The sequence below is a fragment of the Peromyscus californicus genome, unplaced genomic scaffold, assembly GCF_007827085.1.
Source record: "Peromyscus californicus insignis strain IS unplaced genomic scaffold, ASM782708v3 Scaffold_6__1_contigs__length_162567912, whole genome shotgun sequence".
Classification (NCBI taxonomy): Eukaryota; Metazoa; Chordata; class Mammalia; order Rodentia; family Cricetidae; genus Peromyscus; species Peromyscus californicus.
Window position 1 is genome coordinate 162,452,705 of NW_026294584.1, and position 21,157 is coordinate 162,473,861.

General features: G+C 40.0%; 1 protein-coding gene and 1 long non-coding RNA gene across 2 annotated transcripts in view; both read right to left on the reverse strand.

The window, feature by feature from the left end:
• Positions 1-21,157, reverse strand: part of LOC128098998 (regucalcin-like) — a 96,338-nt gene that overhangs the window by 52,063 nt on the left and 23,118 nt on the right. The gene's annotated exons all lie outside the window — the stretch shown is intronic.
• On the reverse strand, positions 735-4,256 carry LOC128098999 (uncharacterized). Its single transcript, XR_008214408.1, has 2 exons — positions 2,092-4,256; positions 735-1,131 (listed from the first exon to the last, which is right to left on the reverse strand). It is a non-coding gene; the product is annotated as an uncharacterized LOC128098999 (long non-coding RNA).

A 21,157-nucleotide genomic window follows, 5' to 3' on the forward strand; every position in this document is an offset into this window, starting at 1 on the left:
AATTTTTGTATTCAGAAAATTTAATATGTTATGAGTTCCTTGAGATTTTGCTGGCTTGGGAAATTTCTGCGGAGACAAAGTTTTAGTTTTCTATTCTTGATCTTAGAGGCTTGCTTCTCATTTCTATGCATATCTATGTTTTCCAGTTGTTGCTATCTTTGTGTTTGGGTTTTTACTGCTTAAATGATTGATATGGTTAATGCATTGGTTTTGAGTTTTTAAAACCTTCTCATATATTGTTGTCTCTTTGTCTCAATTAGCTTCAGCTGTCAACATGATGTAACCTGTAGTACTCTGAGGGAACACCTATTGAGAGCATGCCCAGATCAAAATTACTAGTTACTGTGTCTGTGAAGAATTGTGTTGACTGATGATTAATGTGGGAAAGCTCCTCCACTGAGGTTGCAATATCCTAAGCAAATTGACCTGGACTGGATAAGAGAGCTAGAGGAGCACAAGACTGTGACCAAGCAAGAGAGAAAGCCAATAAAACAAAGTTTCCCCATGGATTTTACAGCTATTCCTGTAGGGCTTGGAGTGAAGGAGTGTTGAGAGTAATGTGGAGGTGGAGGTCGAGGTCACAGGATTTCAGTGAGAAATAGACTCCATGACAAATTTAGCTAGAGGTCATTTGTATAATATTTTGTCACCCCCCTATTTTTACTTTCTCCATTCCCTGAGAAATTGGGTAAAGCAGAATTAAAAAGTAATGGACTGATTTCTTAGACAAAGTATTGATTTTGTGGGATGGTTGTTATTGATGACTCATTCAGGTCTACAGTGAAAAAGAAACAACTGGGGCAGAAAGAAATGGAAAGTCAGTTTCATAGAGAAAAACAGAACTAGATGGTTTCAGATGGCAGTCCAGTGGTGAAACAGAGGCAGGAACTTTCAGGGAGTTTAGTATCATTAAAGGGAAGGCTCTTGCTCTGTATTGGAAGCTGAGAAAGATTCCCTAAGGGTAAGAATCCATACAGCTAAGCCTTCAATTTATGAAAGGAGTAGGCAAAGTGATTCTTAGTCCCAGGAGGCAACTTCATATAGAGCCTGCTAAAAATCTGGTCCATGTGTGGCAGGATTGATCACAACTTAGAAGCCTGATTCAGGGGGATCATCCATGATGTACTGGTCCTGGAAACAAGAAAGATGCAAAATTTAAAGTCATGGCATCTTCCTCTGTGATTTCAGTTCAGCACGGTTGCACCCACCTATGTTTGGCAAAGTCAGAGCCCCAGTGAGGAGACTGAGAGTTCATTGCAGTGAAGCAGTGAAGATAAATCCTAAGTTACATTTTGAGACCTTAAGGTTGAGATACCTAAGCTATGTGAAATATTCTACAGAGAGCTGCATATGGTGAGTGAACATAACCCAAAAGAAAGATGTATGAAAAGCTGCAGGGATAGGGCCATCTAAACGCTTTGAAACTGAAGCCCCATGTTTCTGACACAGAGCTACAGGATTTGTTTGCTCTTCTGGATTTCAATCTTGTTTTGGTCCAATCTTCCCTCATTATACCCCATTCCTGTAGTTTGAGTTTTCCTGCCTGGCCCACAGTCTGGGCAAATCTCCGTCACCCACCAGTCCCACAGCCACTCAGACCCGACCAAGTAAACACAGAGACTTATATTGCTTACAAACTGTATGGCCATGACAGGCTTCTTGCTAACTGTTCTTACAGCTTAAATTAATCCATTTCTATAAATCTATACCTTGCCACATGGCTTGTGGCTTACCGGCATCTTCACATGCTGTTTCTCATCATGGCGGCTGGTAGTGTCTCTCTCACTCAGCCTTCCACTTCCCAGCTTTATTCTCCTCCTTTTCCTGCCTATACTTCCTGTCTAGCCAATGGCCAATCAGTGTTTTATTTATTGACCAATCAGCAACACATTTGCCATACAGAACATCCCATAGCACTTCCCCCCCTTTTTTTTTCAAAAAGGAAGGTTTTAACCTTAACAAAGTAAAATTACATATAATTTGGGAATTTGGGCATAGCTTCTCTTACTACTTCCTGCTGGAGGGGGGCGCTGTATCTTATGGGAACACAAAGAAAATTTTAGGATTATGGAGTAGTCCATGTGGGTGTACCGTCTGAGCCAGTTGCCTTGAAACCATTCTGGATGTTGAATCATCTGGGCCATGGTGTCATCGGAGACCTTTCAGGGGGTCTTGGCTGGTCAAACCTGATGTATCTTAATCTGGAACAAATCCATAGCCTCTGGCTTTCTGTGGGAACAAAAGAGACTCTTTTCCAAAGCAACATATCCTTATATCCAAATTTTGAAGTCAAGGTATCTTTAAAATATACATATTGGCATAACTCAACAGCTTTTACAATCAAATGTTTTTCTGCAGTTAAAAATCCCAAAGACAACACAATCCAAATTCTCTGTGTAATATTCATTTTTACGTGGCTTATTTTTTTATATTAATTTTATTGTCTCTTTAAAGACTTTATTTTTTAAAACTATGTATTTGTTTCTATAACTGTATATATCACCTTTTTTGTCTCTTTTAAGCCTATGTATATCTTACACACATTGTAAACTATTACATCTGAATCTGTCTTATTGTGAATCTATTGCTTTAAACTGCAGCAGCTGTGGCTGCTGGCTCCGCCCACCTCAGCTTCCCAACATGGCGGTGGTACTTTACCACCAGCTCTGGGAGCTATCGTGGGTCTATGCTTTTATCCAAGCAGCGTGTAGCCCAGAAACCTCTTTTTTTTTGTTTTGTACTAGCAAAGTCTAAATCCACCATGCAGCTTAATGTGCCACTTGCAGAGGCCTCAGTCCCGCCAAACTGCAGGTCGAGCACGCACACCAGAAACCCACAAGTAGCTCAAACCGGCAGCTGCTGCTCATTTGAGAGAGACAATTAGGAAGCTGTTTTTAGCTCTGTTTTAGAATCTTTTTTCTCAGTTTTTAGGTGGAAACTCTGGCCCCACGTTGGGTGTCATTTGTAGCTTGAGTTTTCCTGCCTGGCCCACAGTCTGGGCAAATCTCTGTTACCCGCCAGTCCCACAGCCACTCAGACCCGACCAAGTAAACACAGAGACTTATATTGCTTACAAACTGTATGGCCATGACAGGCTTCTTGCTAACTGTTCTTACAGCTTAAATTAATCCATTTCTATAAATCTATACCTTGCCACATGGCTTGTGGCTTACAGGCATCTTCACATGCTGTTCCTCATCATGGCGACTGGTAGTGTCTCTCTCACTCAGCCTTCCACTTCCCTGTTTTATTCTCCTCCTTTTCCCACCTATATTTCCTGCTTAGCCAATGGCCAATCAGTGTTTTATTTATTGACCAATCAGCAACACATTTGCCAGACAGAACATCCCACAGCACATTCCTCTCTTTTGGAATGTAAATTTGTATTCCGTGCCATTGTGTGTTGGAAAGATGTAACTTGTTTTCTGATTTTACAAGATATCACAATCAAGCGATTGTCTTGAGTTTTAGAAGAGTCTTTGGACATTTGAACTGTGTAGGGGTTGTTAAAGACTATGAGATCATTAAAGTTAGGCTTAATGCATTTTCATCATGGGATGACTATAGTGATCTGGATCAGAATGTAGCTGATTGGATGAAAAGCTTCCAGATGGGATGATGCATTTGAACACTTGGCTCTCCTTGGCAGTTTTCTTGTGGTGCTTGGGGAACCTTTTGTAGGAGGAGCCTTTCTTGATGAAATTCCTCATTGAGAATAAGATAAATTTGTATATAGCCTCTACCCATTTTCTGTTCATTGTATCTACTTTTTTGTTGTTGAAATGGATTAGCTAGCTTCCTTCTCATTCTATTATGCCTTCTCCACCATTACAGAAGGTATCACCAAATCACATAATATATAGGTGAAGTAATTGCTATTCAATTCTAAGACATTTTGCTAGCCTGTATTTTGTTTTTTAAATTTTGTTGTTTTATTTATTTTCTGTTTCTTTTTACAAGGTTTCTCTGTGTAGCTTTGGAGCCTGTCCTGGAACTCACTGTGTAGACCAGGCTGACCTTGAACTCAAGAGGTCTGCCTGTCTTTGCCTCCCAAGTGCTAGGATTAAAGGCGTGCTCCACCACCATCTGGCTATTTCCTTTTTTGAAGACAAGTTTGTCTTCATAGCCCTGGCTGCCCAGAAAGTACCTCTGTATACCAGGCTGGCCTCAAACTCAGAGGTCCAAATGATTCTGCATTCTGAGTGCTGGGATTGAAGGTGGACCACATATGCTTGGCTGTTTTTCTTTTCTTTCTTTTCTTTTTTTTTTTTTTGGTTTGGTTTTATTGTTTGTTTGTTTTTTTTTTTTTTTTTGATATTGTTGGCTGATAGACCTGGAATGGAGTTTTTTGTACATGTCAAGCATATGCTGTTGTGCTGAGCTTCACCATATCTTGAATTTTGAAATTTGGCAAAGGGTATCATTCTCTTTCCTAGGATGGCAGTATTCTTGACATTAATACTGTCTGAGCCTTCTGAGTCATTGGATTGCAGGTGTGTGACATTCTTCCTACCTATTGTGTTTGTTTTTAATTCTTTTGAATGAATATGATTTATTTGCCTCTATGCATGGATATGCCCCACATGTGTGCCTAGTCCTCACAGTAGTTAGAAGATGGCCTCAGATACCATGGACTTGGAGTAATGGACAGTTGTGATCCCCCATGTAAGTACTAGCAATTGAATCCACCTATCTGCAAGACCAGCAAGAGCTCTTAACTGCTGAGCCATGTCTCCTGTTCTATGTAATTTCTATGATTAACATTTACATTGCTAATGTTTTCCTCTGTCAACTTGTTACTGTTTAAACACACATTGTCTTTATTGAGATCTTATTCATGTTACAGTTTAGGACATTTCAAGTTTCTAGAAGATGAATATAGAACTGGAGTAAAGGCATAAGTCTTTGTAGGAACTTCAGTAAAAAAAAAATCTCTGATTTCTTTCTACCTTTTTTGTTTGTTTGATTGATTTTTGTGGGGGAGACAGGATCCTATTAATACATAACTATGGCTTCCTGGAGCTCACTACATAGACCAGGCTGGCATCCAACTCAATTAAATTCACCTGCCTCTGCCTCCTGAGTGCAGGGATTAAAGTCATGCGCCATTACACCCAGCTTACCCATCTCTTTTCTAGTTAGTAATTGTTCATACAACTTCTCTGATTTATTCTCAGTACCATTGATCTTCTTGCTTTTCTTTCTTTATGTTTGCTAATTGATGTTTCTCTTTCAAGGTTATATATATTTAAAGGGCCAAGAAATGATACATGGGAACCTCCTATTCAGTTTACTTCTAAAATTACTTGGTGATTACATTAGAACTTCTATGTCATGGAATAAGTATGGGTAGCACCAGAATTATGAATATATTGTCAAAGAAGTATATACCTACATGCTGTTAGTATCACACTTTCTACTGTACACATGTATGGGATATTTTACAATGCATTGACCTATAAAGGTGTGCATGTTGACTTTACTCAGGAGGAGTGGGCTTTGCTTGGTCTTTCCCCATGAAGAGTCTGTACAAAGATGTGATGATGGACACCTACAAGAACCTCATGCTACAGGTAAGACTGTGAATTTTGCCTTATAATTTAAGAGACGGGGACAACTGTTCCTTGGTTATTGATGCTCTTCTGTAACTTCAATTGAGAAAGAAGAATGATGTGAATAAATCAGGCATGAATCTAAGGTTCACTGAAGATAGTAACTTAAATATTGCACAATGTCCAATATTAAATCATGCATTTTCTGGTTCTATATTTCTGGCTACAGTGGGAAGACCATAATATTGAAGAACATTGTCAAATTTCTAGAAGACTTGGAAGGTAATTTTCATGTGCACATGGATACAAATGTGCCTTTGAAGAAATTTTAATGTGTTCTGGAAATTTCAAAGAAAAGCAACAGTGTAAATAATCACAGCTTAATGTATACTGATGATTATTAAATTCCCCCAAAATTGTGTACCTCAATGTCAGGTGGCTGATATATGTTTACAAGGCATTCCTCTAAGAAAGAAGACAAGAAAACAATGCCTTTACAAATATCACCATTTGAATCACAGCTACATGAGAGCTATGCTGTAGAACTGATAATCTGTTTAGTTTCATACCACTCAAATATTACCAAAAGAATACATGTTGAATATGTGATAAGTATATGTCCAAAACCTTCTAATAAGCAAATAGTTCATAGTAAAACTGGTGTTACTCATATACTTGTGACTTTGTTAATTTTAGTGAGAGGGGCAGTTTATACTAGTCAGGAATGTTGTTGTGGAGAAACCTTAATCCCTATAACACAAGTCCATCAGGAACCAAAAGACAAACTGTGTGAATACAATATGAAAAACTATTACTTTTAATTTTTCCTTTAATTGGTGTATCATATGTCATTCTAGGTACAAGCCATGTGAGCATGGGGATATGGAAAGAAGCAATGTACCTCTCTCTCTCCCAGAACAATTAGGAGATATTTAGTTCCACTTTGATTAGAATTGTTCAATGTGATAAAAATTTATAAATATTTGGTTTTCTGACTTCATTGAAAATATGTCAACAAATTCACACTGCAGAAAACCTATGAGAATAGGAATGTATAAATTTTGTATAAATACAAAATTCTGTTTGTCCTGGGTTGCTTTTCAAATGCAGTATGACTCACAGTATAGGAAAATTTAAGAATGCAGTATTTGTGGTAAAGCTCTGAGTTCTTCTAGTTCTCTTCAAATATGTGAAAAATCTCATATAGGAAAAAGATGCTACAAATGTGAACCATGTAATAAAAGCTCTTACCATCACAAGTATCTTCAAAGATATTCAATATGGTGAAGAGTTCATGCCTCCTGTAAGGAGAGAAAAGGAACTTGCAGGCATGAAGACTGACTTGCCTGTACAGGATGCTATTCTGCTTCCCTGACATCTACAAAAGCCTCAGTTAGAAGCCTGGTGCGATGGTGACTCCAGATGACATCCAGGTTGTCAGGAGATCCTGAGACTTAAACAGAAGTCACTCTATGGCTGAAGCCATCAGGCATTTACAAAGAGCTATGGAGTATGAAAGAACTGTTAGGGAGGGAGCTTTGGGTGTAAAAGCCAAAGGATCAAATGCCCAGAGAGCAATGCTTGGGGTATACCTGAGGACAAGCTGGCTCCTACTGTGCTCTCTGTATCCACTCAGCTGTGGTGGATCAGGCCCTCCAGGTCTTCCATGGTTTCCTTTTCTTGGCATTACATGTAGCTGACAGTGATAGCACCCTGCAGGCCTCTACTTTGCAGTCCCCACTTGGGCCTAAAAGCTCCTCAGTCCCCACCCTGTCAATCCCTGGAACCTGCCTGCCTGGTAGGAATAATTTCTAAAGAGACATTTATATCTCTCCCTTTTGCTAACAACTTGTGAAACAGTAAACCCCATGGAATTCTAATTTCCCCAGGAACCTCATGGGAAAAGACTTAGTCCTCAGATTGAGAATGTCTCTACTGAATAAACATTTTCTCCTTATCTGACCACCTTTCTGGAGAGACAGGAACTGAGAATGGGAGAGGATTTTACAGATAGGAAAAATTCATTATATGGATTTATTAGATTACTTAGTTTTGTATATCTCTTGACTTCTATCAAAACCTGTTAGGACCTCAAGAATGGATTAGTTACCTTATATCTTCATCACTGTTCCAAATTAGTCAAACTGAATAAATATCATGTTTTCATTAACAATTTTCTTTTCCCCTTTTCTATTGTTTTCTTTCTTTTTTAAAAAAAATAACCTTACTATGAATCTGTTGCTAGCCTGGAACTCTCTATAGACTAGGCTGTCCTAGGACATCAGAGAGATCTGCCTATCATGCCTCCAGAGGTCCCACACTATAGGTAGCCAGATCATAACTGTATAACTCGGTTCTTTTAATTGACTTACTGAGGATGTGTGGGTGATCCTGGCTGGTTAGGGTAGCAAGGACACAGACTCTTGTCTAACTCCAGTAACAGAAGAAAGCTCCCATCAAATGCAGGCTTACTGCATTAAAGTCCACTGTCTTCCAACTATGAACAATATTGTTTTTCATTATCATTGAGTCTGTTATAACTCATCAAAGGACCTGAGCATAGTTCTGTCCTTATTTTACAGTTGTTGAAACCCAGGCTCACCTAGATAAGTAGTTTTTTAATATAGTTAAGTATAACTGCTTATCTTACTCATTCTGTCTTTCTAATGCTTCACTAATGAAATTGAAGCCAACTAAGCCAGACATGGTGGCACAGGTCTGTAACCATGATACTTAGAATCTGTAGGCAGCAATTTCAGGATTTCAAAGTCATCCAAGATGAGAATGGCCAATGGGATATGTTGGGAGGACTATGGAAACCAAGGGAGACTGTGATTGGCTCAGGAAGGTGCCCATAGTCTTCCCTACAGCTCCAGAATTTCAGAACCATAGCACCAGCAATTATTACCTGAGGTATTTACCACCTCAAGTTTTCTGTTCTTGATAATATTTCCTGTCCAAGGCAACTTTGGGGTCATACTCCTTTTGCTCATTAAAGAGTGGAATTCTCCTACACATAAGAAAACTAGCCTCAAGCAGGAATGAACTCCCTAGTTGCATATCCAGTGCAATATTGCCAGATCTGAAACCATATACACACCCCCAACAGAAATGGACTCAGCAGTTTTTATTCATATATTTGTGCGTATATATTCACATATACTTAACAAGGAAGAAATGGAAGGGAAGAATTTGAGAAGGGATTGAGAAAGGACAAGGATGGCAGAAAGTGATGTAATATGTTTTAATTAAAATGTATCAAAATAAATTTTAAATGAAAATATGGCTAGAGAGATAGCTTAGCAGTCAAGAACACTGGGTGTGGTTACAGAGGACACAGGTTCCATTCCCAGAACCCACCTGGTAGCTAGCTCCTGTAACTCCAGTCCCAAGGAATCTGATGCCCTCTTCTGGCCTCTGCAGGTACTGTGCACAGATGCTTGAAGGCAAACACTCATATACATAAAACAAAAATAAAGCTTAAAAATAGAATTCTCTATCATGATGTCACAGCTCTGAGATAGACAGCTGGCAGGGCTAGTTAAAATGAGCTCCTTCTGATCCTTCATGGAACCAACTGTTTGCTTTCTCTGAGCCAGCATGCTCAGAGGCAAAAGCAGCCTTATTCTGTCTGAGGTTTGAATATCTCAGCAGGACTGTTCATCTAAGAACAGCATCCACAATGACTTTTCCCAGATATTTTCTGTATTTGTGTTGTTAGCCTTTTGTATGTGTGAGAATTAAAGACAATGATACATCTCTTAAAAGTATTGATACACCTTTTAAATTAGAACCTAGTGATCTAAAAGATGGATTTTTCTCTGTTAATCTTCATCTGTCTAAGTGGCTATACTTGCAGTCTCCTGTCCCTATTTAAATTATTCAAAGTATATCCTCAAGCCTGATCCTAAAAGAAACTTAAGGATGGCATCATATATGTAATATAAAATCGGTTCTATGTTGGCTCCTTTTAGCATTAGCTAGAGTTGAATGCATGCTGCTATTAAACAGATTTTTGTTTATTAATCTCTTAAATGTGTAGAGTAATTTCTCCCTATAAAGGCATATTAATTCTAGAACAGTTGTACCTCCTTTTTAGAAAATGTTTCTGGAACAAGCTCTCTTATGCTGACTCAGGTGGCCTTGATCCCAATCTATTGTTCCCCAGAGCAATGACCTTACTGTCCTCTTGATTAAAAGCAACTAAACTCTTTTTTTTTTTCAAGACAGGGTTTTTCTGTGTAGCTTTTGGAGCCTGTCCTGGAGCTCACTTTGTAGACCAGGCTGACCTTGAACTCACAGAGATTCACCTGCTTCTGCCTTCCAAGTGCTGGAATTAAAGGTGTGCACCACCACCACCTGGCTAAACCAAATAAATTCTTAAATTAAAGGTCTGTACCATGACTGAGTTTTAAAATTACTCATTAGAGTCGTAGTCAACTATCCATTGTAGTCACAGGATTAAGATTTGTTTGTGAAGCATGGCTTCTGCCTTCAGACCAGAATAGGAGGAATCGTTTATTGTGTACACTGCAGGAGGAAACAGGGTAGGTAATCAGCTGCTGGACTCACCATTGTGAAAAAGGACCTGATTGTGACAGGGTTAGTAATTTTGTAATCTACCAACATATATTAATTCATGTCATGTAAATGAAGGCTGCCAAATTGATTGGTGTACAATTTGGGAAGGTTAGCTTGAGCCAATGAATACTGAATTTCCAAATTGGGACACTCCTTTGCAGATGTGTTCAGTGTTGGTTGGCACAGTTAAGTCAGCTCAGAGGGTTGAGACACAGGCCATTGACTGTAGATGTGTGTGTCGGGTTACAGATCTCAGCAGCTAAAATTACACATAGGGGCAAGGTTGAACAATACCTTATTAATGCCATTTTCTCGACCAGAGGATGGCCTGCTCTTTTTCAAGGTCAGGATAGTTAAATGATTTTTTCAATTATATTTATCGTTTTAAAAAGTCTATTTTGATATTACTTTTTAAATTTCATTTTGTTTTAATGTATTACTGCTCTTATCTCTATTTGTGTCTGTTCTCCAATGATTCTAGGTTATTAATAGATTCTCTCCTTTTTTTCTCAAATGCTGTTGGTTATCTATTTCTGTTTAGAGCAATGTCTCCTATAGCCCAGGCTTGCCTCATGCTTTGTAATTGAGAATTTCTTTAAACACCCATTCCTGCCTCTGTTGCCCAGTTCTGGGAAGACAGTCTTGCAACTCCTTACAGGCTGGCCCTTGACTGATCAGTGAGAAGGAAAAATAGACCAGTTTATGAATGTTCTCCAATATATCTGGCTTTTATTGGGTATATACAAATGAAGAGGGACCTGTGCAATACTTCAGTTTACTGACCAACTTTAATCGGGTATAGTCATAGCACAGAAGGGAATGGGGAAGAAAGAGGGTGAAAGCTTTCCTTCTGTGATAGTAGTTGACAGTAGCAATGAGTACTGAAGTAATCAATCTTAGATGAGCAATAGTGTCCTGACTGGCCACAGACCAGAAAATCAAGAATCTGGAAAAAGAAACTTTCTTGAAGCCAAATTACTGTAGTTGCTTCTAGTTCAATCATAATAGAATATATGGGCAAATTATATGGTTCTGCCTAACAGGACTGTTATTTAACAGGTTTAAGATGTACAGCTTGAGCCGGGCGGTGGTGGCACACGCCTTTAATCCCAGCACTCGGGAGGCAGAGCCAGGTGGATCTCTGTGAGTTCGAAGCCAGCCTGGGCTACAGAGTGAGTTCCAGGAAAAGGCACAAAGCTACACAGAGAAACCCTGTCTCGAAAAACCAAAAAAAAAAAAAAAAAGATGTACATCTTGAGAGAAAATGTGTGAATAATCTTTGGTGCACTCTCATACAAATCCCTATTCTCTGGAGCACATGGTCATAAAACCTGTTTCAACTTTTACAAATAATTTTTTGGGATTATGATTATTTCATTTCTACAATCTCTTTCCTACCTCCAAGTCCAAGTATGTCAGTCATTCCAGGCTGGGCCTTGACTGGTCAATGAAAAGGATAAAGAGATGGGAATGAGTGTCCTAATGCAGCCCATATTTTTATTGGGGAGTTTCAATGCAGAGTTGCTTGTATAAGAATGGAAATTCATTGTCCACACATTATAAGATGTTATGGTCACAGTATAGAAAGGTAGGGGAGGGAAGGTACCTTAAAATTTTCCAGTTTTGTCTGCAGTTGGGATTACCAATGGGCAATCAATTAATCAATTATAGGTGATCTATAATTGTCCTAAGTGGCCATTTTTTGGGATCTCCAGACCAGGTTCCTTGGCCAGGAGATTTACCTGTCCCCATTCAAGCCTTAGGTTTACATCCAGGACAGAGATTCTGTTTTCTTGACCAAGGGCCCTTTTAGCAGGTCTTCATTACTACTTTTTGTGGTGGTATTGTGTTCCCCAAAATATTGTGCACCCTAATAAACTTATCTGGGGTCAAAGAACAGAACAGCCACTAGATACAGAGGCTAGAAAATGGTGGCACTCACACCTTTAATCCTAGCATTCCAGAGGCAGAAATTCCTCTGGATCTCTGTGAGTTCAAGGCCACATTGGAAACAGCCAGGCATGGTGACATACACCTTTAATTCCAAGAAGTTGAGCCTTTAATCCCAGGGAGTGATGGCAGAAAGCAGAAAGATATATAAGGCGTGAAGACCAGAAACTAGAGGCTTTTGGCTGGTTAAGCATTCAGGCTTTTGAGCAGCAGTTCAGCTGAGATCCATTTGGATGAGGACATAGAAGCTTCCAGTCTGAGGAATCAGGATCAGCTGAGGAATTGGGGAGGTGAGGAAGCTGTGGCTTGTTCTGCCTCTCTGATCTTCCAGCATTCACCCCAATAACTGGCCTCAGGTTTGATTTTATTAATAAGAACTTTTAAGATTCTGCTACAACTTTTAACTTTCCTCCTTTCTAAGGCCCCTAGAATTGCTTAGCATCAGAGATCAGAACTTCCAAAATACTTTGGATATCTTTGGCCTCTGGCAAGGATGAAACTGCTCAGAGTCCAAGTGACACTTCTGGCTGTTAGTCAAGAAAGCAACTGGTTACTTTTCTTTGGGGTTTCTTTTTACCCTAAATTGTCCAGTTGATTTCTACCTCCAGTTTTTATCCCACCTCCCTCTGAAGGGGTAATCCTAACTGCCATTATGGGATTGGGTCAGTGACTGAACTGGTTTCTTCCAGCTGAATTTGTGTTATCAGGTGCAGTATTGGGATATCCTTCCAGAGGGCCTCTCATCAAAACCAAACTCTCAAATTTAGACAGGAAAGGAATTCCTTTACTGCTATCTGGGAAGGACTATAATGTCCAAAGTCTGTAAGACATTCTTGATGGGCTACAGTAGTCCTCGTCTATTAGATGTTTCCCTTTATACTCTACAGTTGGTCTCTAGAGTGATGAAACCACAACCAATTTTCACACTCTTTCATACCTGTTTCATCAGCCAAAAGTCAGCATGATGCTCTTCCCATGTGACTTCTAGATAGGGAGAGAAGAGGTATTTAGCATCATTTAATTTTGGGATTACAACAATCATGAACCTATCTTCCTTGACTGTGGGCCAGTGCTCAGGGAATCAAGGTCTGATGTCTCACATCTGGGCAACATTTTTTTTTATTAAGAAGAAAATATCATTGAGATTGGTTGTCTAAATAACATCTCATGCAGACTTACATCCAATGTCTGTGGAGTGCAATCCCTTGAGTTGTTACCAATTCTCTTAGTCTTTGGTTAAACTTTCTTCCTAGTTCTGAAGACCATATGGGTGACCAAAATTAATCTTTCTTTCTATATTGTCAAGGCCAGTTGAACAATTAGTCCTCAGGGGTCACTTGCGAACACAAAGGAACCTCAGACTATCTTCTAGTCTTTCATTTACCAGTTGTCCATCAATGTGAGGATAAATCAAAGGCTTTCTTTTATGTACTGTAGCTTCCTTTGAAGCCTTGAGGAAATCCTTCCCACATTGACCCTCCTTGTGTAGACTTAATAATGTTTCCAATTCATTGAGTGGGGTCTCCATGGACTCCATGAACAAGATAACTAATGATCAATGCCTTTAGTTTCCAGGGACCTCATTGACCTTGTATGGAAAGGGGAGAAATATTCTCCCTTTTTGTCCATTTAACCACTGTAGCACGAATCATAAAAGGTCTTATTAATAAAAACAAACCCGGTGCCAGTTATTGGGGTGAATGCTGGGAGATCAGAGAAGCAGAACAAGCCACAGCCACCTCACCTTGCCAATTCCTCAGTTGATTCTGTTTCCTCAGACTGGAAGCCTCTGAGTACTCATCCAGAATGAATCTCAGCTGAGCTGCTGCTAAAAGCCTAAAAGCTTAACCAAATCTAGTTCCTGGTCCTCACACCTTATCTACCTTTCTGCTTTCTGCCACCACTTCCTGGGATTAAAGGTGTGTGTTACCATGCCTGGCTATTTCCAGTGTGGCTTTGAACTCACAGAAATCCAGATGGATCTCTGCCTTTGGAATGCTAGGATTAAAGGTGTATGTGTGTACCACCATTTTCTGGCCTCTATATCTGTCTAGTGGCTGTTCTGTTCTTTGACCCCAGATAAGTTTATTAGGGTGCACAATATTTTGGGGAATACAATATCACCACATTTCCTCTTTTTTGTATAAAATTTAAAAATCTTATAACTAATAAAATAAATACTATATCCAATAAGTATATACAATATACACAGCCAAGAATTATTTTAACAATCTCTAGTCAATTAACATTTGACAGATTAAGACAAAATAATCCATTATAATATATTAACAATGTCCAGTCCGTTAACAGTCGACAAATTCAGATAAAAATTTTCATTACTTACCTATTTAAAACAAGTAGTTCTTTTCTAAAAAGTAGATTCAATAATCTCCCTTTTTATCTTATCATATCCATATTCTCTTTTTTTTAGTAGATCCAAAAAATGTAGATGAATTTCTAAACAGTCTTATTAAATAAGAAACAGAACCAAATACAGAGGTAATAGCTGAAGAGATCAGAGCAATAGCCATGACTAGCCTTAGCTTACCACCAGCAGTAGCTTCCATAGAGAGAGCTTCTTCTAAGCTGTGTTTTTATTGCTTTCCTGTTCTGTCTTCTCATTGGCTCTAAGCCCAGCCACATGACTTCCTCATCACTGCCTGTCTATACAGACCTCCAGGTCTCTATGATACTGGGATTAAAGGTACAGCATGCTTGGCTGTGTCCTTGACCACACAGAGACTCTGCCTGCCATGTGATTGGATTAAGGGCATGTACTACACACCACCTGACTTCTGTTTATGGCTCGATATGTTACCTCTGATCTCCAGGTAAACTTTATTTATTAACATACAAATAAAATCACATTTCAGTACAAATAAAATATCACCACAAACCACATTAGAATAACCTCCAAGAATGATTAGTAAACACCCAGAAGATAAGTACTACACTATTTTGGTACTTTTAATTACTCTATATTTCAATAGCCAGACATAACTCAATAAAACTTGTTTGACATACATTTTAGCCAGTCCTTGAAGTAGTTGACATCTGATCTTGCCTACTTTAGTAAATATATGATCTCTAAATCTCATCTTTTATATACCTTAAACAGCTTACTCAGACCTTTGTAACTTGCAAAACCTTTCCAATCTTCCTTATTCTGGAGCTATCCAGTTATCATCACATCATCCTCATATAACTAAGTCCTTCTTTACTAAGGTCATTTCCACATTTATAATCTTCTAACATTTTCTTTTATGTATTGCTTCCTTTTCTAATTCCATGAGACATTGGAATATTAACAAATATGTTTATAATTTTTTGTGTGAATTTTCTCCCTGGTGGAAGGGGAAGAAGCATTGTTTGTCCTATCCCCCATAAGTACCAATGGTGATACTAAGTACAATTTCACCGAAGTCCATCTTGGTGAACTAGTGATTTTATTGAGCTTACTTACTGAACATGGTTGAAAAGATACTTACAAAGGTTTTGATACTGTGGTGATTTGAATCAAAATGGCCCCAAAGTCCCATGGGAAATGGCACTAAAGGAGGTGGGGCCTTGTTGTAGTTGTGGCCTTGTTGGAGGAAGTCACAGTAACTTTCTGCTGCCTGCTGATGTGGATGTAGAACTCTCAGCTCTTTCTCCAGCACCATGTCTGCATGCATGGCACCATGCTATCTGCCATGATGATAATGGACTAAGCCCTCTGAAACTGTAAGCCAGCCCCAGTGAAATGTTTTCCTTTAAAAATGTTGCTGTAGTCATGGTGTCTCTTCACAGCAATAAAAAAAAAGATACCCAAAAGCAGTCACATATTTCACCAGTCCTAAATGGTCTTATAATAAAAACCCAGAGCCGAAAGATCAGAGAGACAAAGGAACAAGCCACAGCCACTTCTTGTAGCAGGAATCTTAAAGAGTCTTATTAATAAAATCAAACCTGGAGTCAGGTATTGAGGTGAATGCTGGAAGATCAGAGAAGCAGAACAAGCCACAGCTACCTCACCTTGCCAATTCCTCAGCTGATCCTGTTTCCTCAGACTGGAAGCCTCTGAGTCCTCATCCAGAATGAATCTCAGCTGAACTGCTGCTAGAAGCCTGAAAGCTTAAGCAGCCAAATGCTTAACCAGCCAAATGCTTCTAGTTTCTGGTCTTCACGCTTTATATACCTTTTTGCTTTCTACTATCACTCCCTGGGATTAAAGATTCACTTTCTGGGATTAAAGGCGTGAGTCACCATGCTTGACTGTATCCTTGAACATACAGAGATCCAGGTAGCTTTCTGTCTCTGCAATGTTAGGATTAAAAGCGTGTGCTACCACTGCCTAACCTCTGTTTAATATTGTGGCTGTCCTGTTCTCTGACCCCAGATAAGTTTATTAGGGTGCACAATATTTTGGGGAACACAATACCACCACAACTTCTCACCTCGCCAACTCCACAAATCTCTGAATGCTCCTGAGTCCTCAGCCAAAAGGCCTGACCTCTATCTCTTCCTGCCTTCCATTTCTTTCCCTGTCCTGCCACATCACTTCCCGTCTCAACCTTCTTAGTGCTACATTAAAGGCATGTGACTCCTCCCAAGTACTGAGATTAAAAGTGTGTGATCCCAAGTGCTGGAATTAAAGATGTTTGCCACCACTGTCTGGGTGTTTCTCTTTTAAACTAGATTAATTTTGTGTAGTCCAGGGTGGCTTTGAACTCACAGAGATCCAGACAGATCTCTGCTTCCCAAGTGCTAGGATTAAAAGTATGTGCCACCACTGCCTGACCTCTGTGGCTAACTCTGTGGCTAGCTCTGTTCTTTGATCTTCAGGCAAATTTTATTAGAGTACAACAAAATATCACCACAGCCACACAGGAATGTCTCCACCCAGTATGTACAGTGGTTCTTCCATAACTGAAAATGTGGAGCTCACCTTCTCTCTACTCTTCCACTGCCCATATACACTTCATTACCCTACATTTCTTAGTGGATATAGCAAGTAAGCCTGATAGAACTCAAGATAAATTCTCACTTTTAAATTTGGCTTTCTCATAGGTGCATACACACAATCTACCTCCTCCCAAGTCTTTCCCAGGTTGTGTACTCTAACTCCTCCCTAAAACTACAAGGTCACATGTCATTAGGGATGAATTGCACACAGTTGCCTAGAAAGCAGGCTGTATACTCAGAAGGAGGTGTCACCTCATTCCATGATGGAACATCAACAGTTAACAAAACCTGATGGGCTCATCCTTTGTAAGCAGGCCCAGTGATCATAGAAAAGTGTCAATTGTTTGTCTTAAGATAGTGCTGAGCAACAACAATTAAATAAAAGAATGCTGATTAAAAACTGTGTATAAGATAATGTAATAAATTAATATTTCCTAGGTACAATCTGTTAAAGTAAACCTTAGAGAAAATACAAGACAGTCTTCATATAATACATGGCATCAATATTATAACCATGCTTTTTGGATTTTAATGCGAATATGTAGTTGATACCAAGAAACGGCAAATACATAACAAAACATCATGGAATTGATATTTGCAGCATCCAGTAAAACATAACTAAGAAATTCCTCTTAAAACTATGATGCCCCTGCTTACTACAGAGAGATCTTTATACAGAGGATGCTCTCCATGGATGAGCATCCCATTCGCTATTTTTACTACAGATGTGACCAATAACAGTACACATAAAAGGTGAATAAACATTTACATTCTCGCAATCCAAATCTCTAACAGTCCTGGTTAACATACTATTTATCTTTCGGGTATTTTAGAGGCAGTCTTCCCTTAGCTAAATTCTTCTTTGTGTGAATTACTATTTCCTAAGCACTGGTAAATCCTTTATATCATCAATTCTTCTCTTCTACATTTCAGCTTAGTAGTGGAGTGGTACCCGGTACATGAGATGCCATTTACAACCTCCACAAATTAAATCCAAATGGATCTTACACCTAAATCTCAAGTGCAAAATGCAGAACTTCTAGAAGATACTTGAAACTAGGCCTCTCCACGTTTGCTAGCCTGCCTAGGCTTTGGGAGGTTTCTCTAAGACCCTGATGTAATAGAGCAAAATCAGAGCTCCATCTCTAATACCAGGAATATGCTTGGGAGAGCTGGTAATAATCTGGGGCCAGGGCTTTTTGGAAAGGTTACTTCAGATCCTAAGAACCCAATACTTTCCACACAAGGGCCTGTGGTTATCATTCCCAACACTACTGTGGACTTTGTTTATAATGTTCTTGAGTAACTCTTTGTTCCTCTTTTGCAATATTGTCTGATTAGCCTCCTTCTGGATTTGTACACTTTATTTTAAAACTTAACCCATTGATTTACATTAACAAGAGGCTTGCTATTGAATTTGGGACAAATCTCCAGCCAATCTGGGAACCACTGTGCTTTGTTCCTTCTCCTCACCTGGTCCTGTCACTCAGACCTCACTAGCCAATCAGAGCCTCTGGCAGACCTGCCCCAGTCAGATGGGTGGGTTCTTCCGGAAGTCACGCTTCTGGCTCCACTCTTCTCCTGAGGAAGTCAGAAGTTGTAACGTGTGCTGTGCCTTGGGCTCCATTGTGGAGAGAGCGAGTCAGCTCAGTAGCAGCACCATGGTGAGTGAGGGGTTGCTCTCCACAGATGGAGAGGAGCAGTGGGCCAAGATGAGTGAGGGGCCACTGTCCCCAGGTGGAGAGGAGTGGCCAGCCATGGTGAGTGAGGTGCTGCTGTCCCTAGACTAGGTGGAGCAGCCAGCTGAGGCTCAGGAGCTGGTTTGATGCGTCCTCTCCTGGCTGGGTGGGAGCCAGCTTCCAGACACAGAGTTCAGCATGTTCTCTCCTGGTCCAGCACAGTCCTATGTGATCCTTGCCAGTCTCTGGGCTGGGCTGGCAGCCTCTGAATAACTACACACACACACACACACACACACACACACACACACACACACACACACACACACACACGGCTATATCTTATCTTAGATCTATCTTAGAGCAGTCCGTGTTGTTAACATCAGTGTGAAATTCTGGTGCCTGTAGTGCTTATATTGTTTGTGCGAAGAAACATCACCAGATTTGCTAAACTCGGAAAGTAATGGTCTCTATAGTATCTTCCAGAAATTCTGCATTTTTAATATTAACAGTTAGGCTTAGAATTCATCAGGAATTAATGCTGTGGTGCTTGTAAATAGCATCTCCTGTGTAGAGAAGCATTCCACTGCTAAATTGTGTGGTGGTATTGTGTTCCCCAAAATATTGTGTACCCTAATAAACTTATCTGGGGTCAGAGACAGAAAAGCCACTAGATACTTAGGATAGGCAGTGGTAGCACACGCCTTTAATCCTAGCATTCCAGAGGCAGAAATCCATATGTTCAAGGATATAACCAAGCATGGTGACTCACGCCTTTAATCTCAGAAAGCAAGCCTTTAATCCCAGGGAGTGATGGCAGAAAGGAAAGATATATAAGGCATGAGGACCAGAAACTAGAAGCATTTGGATGGTTAAGCTTTTAGGTTTTGAGCAGCACAGTTCAGCTGAGAGCCATTTGGATATGAGGACACAGAGGCTTCTAGTCTGAGGAAACAAGATCAGCTGAGAAGTTGGCCAGGTGAGGTTAGCTGTGGCTTGTTCTGTCTCTCTGATCTTCCATTGTTCACCCCAATACTTGGCTCTGGGTTTGTTTTATTAATAAAGACTCTTTAAGATTCATGCTACAAAATTGTGATGTAGAAGAGTAGATTTACCAGTTCTTAGAAGACATTAAGTCACACAAAATAGAGTTTAGGTAAGGGAGGGCTACATACCAAATACTCCAAAGGTAAGTAGTTTGCTAACCATGCCTGTTAGGAATTAGTGTGATAGGATGTAAATGTTTGTTCACCAGGATTAATCAGCTGTTAAGGTATATTCTGATAAGAAGTGAGACAACCCTGATTTACAACCAGCAAAAAGGCCCACCTCCCCATCAAAAGTCTCTAACATGCTGCTCAAGGGACTATTACAGGGTCACAACCAACATTAGGTTCTGGTATGCCATGAAAGTATTAATAATTCTACAACAGCTGCATCTCCAGCCTTTTTGAAAAGCAGTTTTGAGTCAAAGTCCCCTATAATGATTGAATGTGGTGATATTTTGAACAAATAAAATTTGCCTGAAGATCAGAGGACAGAGCTAGTCACAGAGTTAGCCACAGAGGTCAGTCAGTGGTGGCTCACACCTTTAACCCTAGTACTCAGGAGGCAGAGGCAAAGATTTGTGTGGATTTCTGTGAGTTCAAAGCCACACTGGGCTACATGAGATTGATCCAGTCTAGGAAAGAAACAGCCAGGCAGTGGTGGCTCACATCTTTAACTCCATTACTTGGGAGTCACATGCTTTTAATCCCAGCACTTGAGATCTCATGCCTTTGCTACCAGTATTTGGGAAGCACACATGCCATTAATCCCAGCATTAGGAAAGTTGAGACAAAAAGTGATATGGCTGGGTGGAAAAAGGCATATAAGGCAGAGACAGGGACTGGAGGCCTTTCAGCTGAGGACTCAGGAGCATTCAGTCTGAGGATTCCTGGAGACAGGATTGGCTGAGGAGTTGGCAAGGTGAGAAGTGGCTGTGGCTTGTTTCCTCTGATCTTTCAGCATTTACCCCAATATGTGGCTCTGGGTTTTTATTATAAGACCATTTAGGATTAGTGCAACAATTGATGTGAACTTGAACCCTGTCTGTAGCCCCACAGGGCATTGCTCTTGCTATCCTCCTGACTAACCACCCTAAATTCTTGGATTACAGGCCTGAAACACTAGAGTTCTAAAATTACCAGTTCGAGTCATATAGTGGGCATCCATTGTAGTAACAGGGGATTTGTGTGTGTCGCATGGCTTCTCCCTTCCTCCCAGAGAGGAGGAACAGTGTACTCTGTATACTGTAGGCGGAAACTGTAGCACTAATTGTTAGAAGGTCTTATTAACAAAAATCAAACCTGAAGCCAGGGATTGGGGTAAATGCCAGAAGATCAGAGAAGCAGAACAAGCCACAGCCACCTCACCTTGCCAATTCCTCCGCTGATCCTGTTTCCTCAGACT